The sequence below is a fragment of the Pipistrellus hanaki genome (assembly GCF_964339955.1).
Source record: "Pipistrellus hanaki genome assembly, chromosome: 2".
NCBI lineage: Eukaryota > Metazoa > Chordata > Mammalia > Chiroptera > Vespertilionidae > Pipistrellus > Pipistrellus hanaki.
The window spans coordinates 99,095,203-99,102,765 of NC_140504.1; the positions used below are offsets into that span (position 1 = coordinate 99,095,203).

Below are 7,563 nucleotides of genomic sequence, written 5' to 3' on the forward strand. Positions count from 1 at the left end.
AGGGGAGTAAGGGCATGAATGAAGGGGAGGATGATGGGAGGGTAATGGGGAATAAGGACACATGTAATACCTTAATTAATAAATTAAAAATAATAATAAAAATAAAAAACACATAATGACTTCTAGGTTAACATAATTTTTACAATTGAATAAAACTTATCTTACTTATTCTTAAAATCAAGTTTCTCAATGTTATAGTGACAACAAACAGATTTTAAAACCTTAAATTATTTTAAAGAAGAACAGAAAAATATATTTTGCTATGTTTCCATAAAATCTGGCAAGTTTGTTTAGGAGCATTTCAAAAATGTTTCTCTAAAAGGAGTCATCAAATTTATCCCACAAAAAATATCACACTGTGAGAGTAAATAATTATAGTTCATGAACACCATGTACTTTATTTACAGATTACAGGTAATTCTATAAACATTTACAGTTGTTTATTTTGCATGTATAATCTCATATTCACAAGGATAATTTAATCATTTGTAGCTTATGTGTAGGGAAAAAATAGTATCTAATCATACATCCAGATTTATTAAGGGTTTAATTTGCTATGGGAAAAATCAATGTCATACCAGACAAAATGCTCTTATTTAGCTTTCAGAAATATTGAAAACAAACAAAAAAATGTTCAATGACATTTTTACTTTATATGGTGTCCATATTGATTATAGGAAAATGTAGCAGATTTTATTACATTTGAGTATTTTTCCATGAATTTTATGGTATCCATAGAAGTCTGTTCCACTTAGTCCTAAAGATTAGATTTATGAACGTGATCTATAGTTCCTCTATTTTTCATTTCATTAAGCCATCAAAATTTGGTGGCATTTTAAGATGGCTGTGGAGTAGCCGGAAACTCCATCTGTTCATACCCACCTCTGGACTGGACTTTCAGCTAAAGCACAGAGCAATCAACTTGAAGGAACACTTGAAGTGTTTCTGATCTGAAATGTTATAAACAGGAGCACAGAGCAAAACAGGAGGAAACACAAAGAGGGCGAGAACCCTTGTGCAGACGTGGTGGCCTGGAAAAATTCCTAGTGGCTGGAAATTTGTGTCCAGCCTGCTTGGTTTGACAGTGTGTGGGAACTGGGCATTTGACAAGTATGGAATCTGTTTGTAGCTGGGAGTTTCAGCCCTGCCCTGACATGGCTGACCTTAGACAGATTGGAGAGCCAAGCAGAGGTGCCAGGGAGGCATGCAGAGCTTTGTTTTGTTTTTGTTTTTGTTTTGTTTGTTTGTTTTTTTGTGGATTTTTTTGTTTTGTTTTGTTTTTTGTGATTGTGTCTCTTTGGAAGGCTTTTTTCCAAGAGTCAGATATGCGTGTGCTGGCTCTAGGGCTCCATTACAGGGATGCTCCAGGCTCACCAGCAAGTCAGCCTATGTAGCCCAAAGAAAGAAAGAAAGTGACTGCCCCCATGCTATAGTTTACAGTCATAATCCCTAAAAGGGGACTATTTTAATCACCATTACCAAGTTCCAGTTACCCACTCTGAGTTTAATTCTGCAGCAGGGGGTGGGTGGGCGGTGTGAAAATAACAGCTCAGAGCTGGGACATTCTAAGTGAAAGAGTTAAGTCAGACCCAACTTCTGGGCTCCAGAGGCTGCGCAACCTGGACTACTAAGAGCTCCACAATGCCTAGCAAACTTTGAACAGGTTGCTGAGGAACAGGTGGGAAAGGCATCTGACATTGACTTGCACCTCCTAGGAGGCCTGGGATCAGCACATCAAGTTGTCAGCTTCAGAAAAATTGGAGCAGTATCCAACAAGCTTCACAAACAGTATATCTAAAGAGTGATTGCAACAGGCACAAAAATCTGTTGAGGCAAACCCCCCACCCCGTTTTTTTATTTCATTTTTCTTCTCTGTTTTCATATCTCTTATTTTCCCCTTTCTTTTTTAATCCTATTTTCCTCTAATCTTTACTTATTTTTTCATGTTTTTCTTTTCCTATTATACTTTTATTTTTACTTTAACTTCTTCTTTTTTCTCTTCCTACATTCATCTATTTTTCATTTTCTAATTCCCTAGTTCTTTTTTAAATTCTTCATTGTCTGAAGTATTACATATAATATTACACATGTCTCCTTTATTCCCCATTGACATCTCAATGGCCACTCTCACCTCCCAGCACATGCTCTGACCACCATAGTGTCTATGTCCATTGATTATGCTTATATGCATGCATACAAGTCCTTTGGTTGATCTTGCTCCCCCTCTACCCAACACTCCCCAGCCTTCATGCTGTAATTTGACAGTATGTTTGATGCTTTATTGCCTCTGTACCTATCTTTTTGTTCATCAGGTTATAATGTTCTTTATTTTCCATAAATGAGTGAGAACATGTGATATTTATCTTTCTCTGGGATTTTCTATAAACAGTATCATTTCATCTGCGAATAAGGACAGTTTTACTTTTTTATCAATCTTTTGTATTTCTGCGGTATCCATTGTCATATTGTCTCCTACATTTATGATTTTATTTATTTGGGAACTCTCTGTTTCTTGATGAGTCTGGCTAAGGGTTCATCAATCTTATTTATTTTTTATTCGATTTTTTTTGTCCTAAATTGTTTATTAGGTAAGAATTTTACAAACATTACTTATATTAGCGGTAACGGTGGAGCTGGAGAGTATTGCGCCTTCTCCAAGCTGTGCGGGGAGAACCACCAATAGTGTGATGGAACTTGTGGCCCTTCCCAAGGCCACAGCTCTTGTGGCCTGCAGATGTCAGCCCTCGCATCTCCCTGTGCTTGTGGACTGGTTTGCTGATTCATTGGGTGTCAGGATTTCTTCTGATAGCTTTATGAAATGGATCAATTAGGATAACCTCAAAGAATTTGTAAGTGGAATCTTCACCAACCCAGTAAGAATTCAGGACTCTCAGACTCCCACAGTGGCTTCCAGCTCTCTCTTCGGCAACAGACTGAAGACTTCGAGCAGACTTCAGCTGGTTAACACTGTGATGGATAGGCTTGCCATAGGTCGCACCCTTAGGAACTGGGCGTTTGCGGCCACCAAGGCTCACAAGAATCCGATATATGACATAACCTTACTTGGCCTTGTAACCCAGCCTGCGCTCTTTGTCGGGCCAGGTGGGGCGGGCTGGGGTGGGGATGGGGGTCTGTGGAGAGAGCTGGCGGTACTGCCAGCAGCGCACCCTGAGAAGGAAGCGCATTACATCCGACTGCTTCTTCCTCCATAGCTCCTGGATTTACTTGTAAGCGCCCATCTTGGCTTACGGCTAGACGGAAAGGAAAGTTATTTATTTTTTTAAAGAACCAGCTCTTAGATTCATTGATCTTTTGTGCTGTCTTTTGTTTGTTTGTTTGTCTGTCTGCTTGTTTTGTGGGTGTATTTTTTATTTTATTTTTTGTCTCTATGTCATTTATTGCCAACCTGACTTTTATTATCTTCTTCTTTGTACTTCCTTGGGTTGTTCCCTTCCCAATTTGTTTATTTGTTGAGTTAGATAATTCATTAGTATTTTTTCTTCTTTCTTGAAGTAGGTCTGTAATGCAATGAACTTCCCTCTCAGGACTGCTTGTACTCTGTCCCATCGTTTTTTGAGTGGTTCTGTGTTCATTTTCATTTATTGCCAGAAAGGTTTTCATTTCTTCCTTGATCTCATTGGCAATACATTGTTTAATAACATGCTATTTAGTATCCATTTTTGTGTTTTTCTTATAGTTAATTTTTAACTTCATGCTATTGTGATCAGAGAAGATGCTTGGTATGATATGTATCTTCTTTAATTTGTATAAATTTGTTTTGTGTTCTAACTTGTGGTCTATCTTTGAAAATGTTCCATGTGCACTTGAGAATAATTTTTATTTTGTTGCTTTGGGGTGAAATGTTGTGTAAATATCAAATAGATCTATCTAATATACTGTGTCATTTAGCTTCCATTTGTTTGTTTGCCTATTTATTTATTTATTTATTTTTTTCTGGAAGATCTATCCAGTGATGTCAGTGGGCTGTTAAAGTCCCCTACTATTACTTCCATCAACCTCTCCCTTAACGAATTTTAAGAGTTTTTTTTTTTTTTTAATATATATTTAGGTGCTTTTATATTAGTTGCATATATGTTTAGAACTGTTATATTGCTGAATAATTCTCTTTAGTAATATATAGTGTTCTTCCTTTTTTCTTGATATGGCCTATATTTCTAAGTCTATTTTGTCTGATACGACTGTTGCTATCTGAGCTTTCTTTCCCCTTTCCATTTGCCTGGAATATTTTTTTCCATTCTTTCACTTTCATTCTGTGTGTACCTTTTGTTCTGAGATGGGTCTCTTGTAGACTACATATATTTGGGTCACATTTTCTTATCCATTCAGTCACCCTATATCTTTTGTTTGGAGAATTTAATCCATTTATCTTTGAGGTTATTATTAATAGGTATTTATTTATTGACATTTTTATTTACTTTATGACTGTGATCCTCTCTCTCTCCTTTTCTTCTTCTTAAATCAGTCTCTTTAATGTTTCTTGCATTGCTTTTTAGGTGGTAATGTACTTCTTTAACTTTTTTTTTTTTTTTTGGTCTGGAAAGATTTTTATTTCACTTCCATTTTAAATAATATCTTTGCTGGATACAATAGTCTGGATTCAGCTCTTTCCTTTTCATTACTTTGAATACTTCATGCCTCTATCTTCTGGCCTGAATTATTTTTATTGAGAAGTCATGGAAATGGAAACTCCTTTGTAGATAATTTTCTGTATCTCTCTTGCTGCCTTTAAATTTATTTCTTTGTCTTTAACATTTGCCATTTTAATTATGATGTGTATTGGTTTGGGTCTCGTTGGGTTCCTCTTGTTTGGGACTCTTCTTCCAATGCCTCAGCTCTGCCTGGCTTGTTAGCACCTCCTTGTTGCACCTGAATGGGCACATATTTTCAGCCCATGCTGTTCCCCATTGCCTTAGGTCTCTGCAGGTCAAGTAAGATACAGCTGTTTTGCCAGAGCGAAAGAGGGTACCTCCCTGAAATTCAGGTGGGCAGGGCTGATCCTTCTTCCTATTCCTACTTACCAGTCCTCTTTCTGCTCACCAGCACGTGTTCCTACAAGAAATAAAGAATTCCCCAGATTCAATGCTGGGTGTTTCCTGATCTTTGCTGTGAGACCCTTCCCACTAATAAGTAGGTGCTTTCCAGGCTACATGATGGTGGGATGATAGTGCTACTCTATCTATGTACTTTAGCCCCAGCCTTCCACATCTGCACCCATTCAAAAGTCTCCACAGCCTGTGCCCTCTGCAGCACCTCTCTGTCCCAGGCACTTCTGTCTCACCTACAGAACTGCAACATCTTCAGTCTCCTCTGTTTCTCAGTTCTAGTTAGTCCACAGTAGGAGAGAGTACACCCACCTCCCTGGCCTTTAGCACAGTTCCTTCCCCCAAGCCTTGGTGGTGGAGCAGAGCAGCTGAGCATGAGGGTGGTAGTGGCAGCACAGTGGGGGTGTCCTCACAGTAGTGGTAGTGGTGGTAAGTCCAAAGTAGAAACAAGAGGCCTGTTGGGTCAGTGGCAGTCATGAAGGTCCAGATGGTGTCCACTGCAGGCACATAGGGTTCCACTTATGTCCGTGTCAGGTGCTCAGGGTTCTGGTTGGGATGGGTGTGAGTTTGGGCCTTGGCTGTAGCAAGTCCAGGTGGTGCCAAGGCTGGGTGCCTTGCTGCTGCTGATCTCTGAAGCCTCCTCCCAAATAGGACGTGATTTCCAAGCTGGAGCTGCACCTGGGGAGTGGTTGTGGAAGTAGTAGTGGCTCCTGGGCCAGGAGAGCCTAACCACTCACCTCCAGAACTCGTGCATGATATCTGGCTCACACACAGACACACACACACACACACACACACACACACACTCACACACTCACCCTCTCACTCCAGTTCTGCCAACCTCCAATGGCATAAAAGTACAAACCAAAAACCATAACCATAGAAAGACTTCAGACAGTGTGGGGACATATTAACAAAACCTAGACCCACCCTGGCCAGTGTGGCTCAGTGTTGAAGTCTATTACTCTGCTGGGTCTTTGAGAGAGTGACTGTTCTTTCATCATACATGTGTGGAGCTATTGCTCCTCTGGGTCCTATTTCAGGTTTATCTAGCAGTGGAAGTAATTGCAGAGGTAATCTTCCTATAGATAATCCTGAGTTCCCTGGATTCAGGGCATTAAAATGATTCAGCTTCTCATTTTCCTTTTATTCCTGTGTCTTGCTTTCATGGAGGGGTTGGAAGCCAATTTCCTTCTCTGAATCATTAGTTTGTTTCCTTTCCTTGCCAAATCCTTATTTGTAAAGAAACAAATGTCTGGACATAGGGATTTTGTCCCATTTCCCTGACTGTTGTTAAAACAATTCCAACTGTATGATGGTGTAGTAATTTGGAAAACTGTTTAGGGGCCACTCCCCCACCCAAGTCTAAAGTATACATAGGCCAACCAAGAAATGTTACAATAGGAAACCAAATCCTTCTTTATAGTTGTTGGATCATAATTATATATGGACCAATCTTCTAAAATTTGGACCAGTGAGCTAATTTCAGGAATCAAAACAGAACAACCCCCAATGGCACAAAAGTACAAACCCAAAACCATAACCATAGAAAGTCTCCAGACAGTGAGGGAACATATTAACAAAACCTAGACCCACCCTGGCCAGTGTGGCTCAGTTGATTGGTGCATCATACCATACACTGAGGGGTGGCCTATTTGATTTCTGGTCAGAGTACATTCCAAAATTGTAGGGCATGTACAGGAAGCAATAATATATGTTTCTCTCATGTTGATGCTTCTCTCTTTCTCCCTCTCTCTCTAAAAAAAAAGAAATACAGTAAAAAACATATCCTCAGACGAACAAAGATTGAAAAAATAACAACTGAGATCCATAATTCCATTAATCCAAATAAGTGATCACAAGCAAGTTCTGGTGTTTCAGGAATGCCAGCTGAATGCAGTCCTGACCAGATCAAATTGGCATGAAACTCAAGTGGCATGAAGTTCAAATAGCACGAAGCCCAAGTAGCATGTAGCACAAGCAGGAAGGATAGCCTACTAACCAGTACTATAAATGGTCTTTACCAGACAAAAATGGCACAGAGACCAAGTGGCACAAAGATCAAGAAGCAAGGATAGAGGGCCCCTATTGTGCACACCGGTTTGGCTTATCCTGTTTTGGAGTCTGTCTGCACCACAGAGACCCATTTCTTTTCACCAGCCAAGTATTTCAGGCTGGTGAAGTCTTGAAAGGATTACAGAAAAATTTCCCAAGAAAAGTTATTGGCAACTTCTGGGAAGTTCTTATAGTCCCACTTTCGGGATGGATCTGCCATAGGCAGGTGGGACCCCAGTCCAGGCACTCCAAGACCTACTGTGCTCTACACTGTTCCATATGGGTATCCCCAAAACGGTAATAAAATATACATATTTAGCTGCCTGATACAAAGAAAGCCAAACTTGTGGGGCAGTGCTGGCATAAAAGGAAAGAGTTTTTATTAAGATGTCATGAAACCTGGAAAAATGGTGGATTCCTGACTCAAAGACTATCTCCTCTTTCT

General features: G+C 39.6%; 1 pseudogene across 1 annotated transcript; it reads right to left on the minus strand.

Annotated features, from left to right (window-relative positions):
• Positions 1 to 2,570: 2,570 nt before the first annotated feature.
• Positions 2,571 to 3,239, minus strand: LOC311616906 (large ribosomal subunit protein eL15-like; annotated as a pseudogene). Its single transcript has one exon. The product of its transcript is annotated as a large ribosomal subunit protein eL15-like (transcript).
• Positions 3,240 to 7,563: the final 4,324 nt, after the last annotated feature.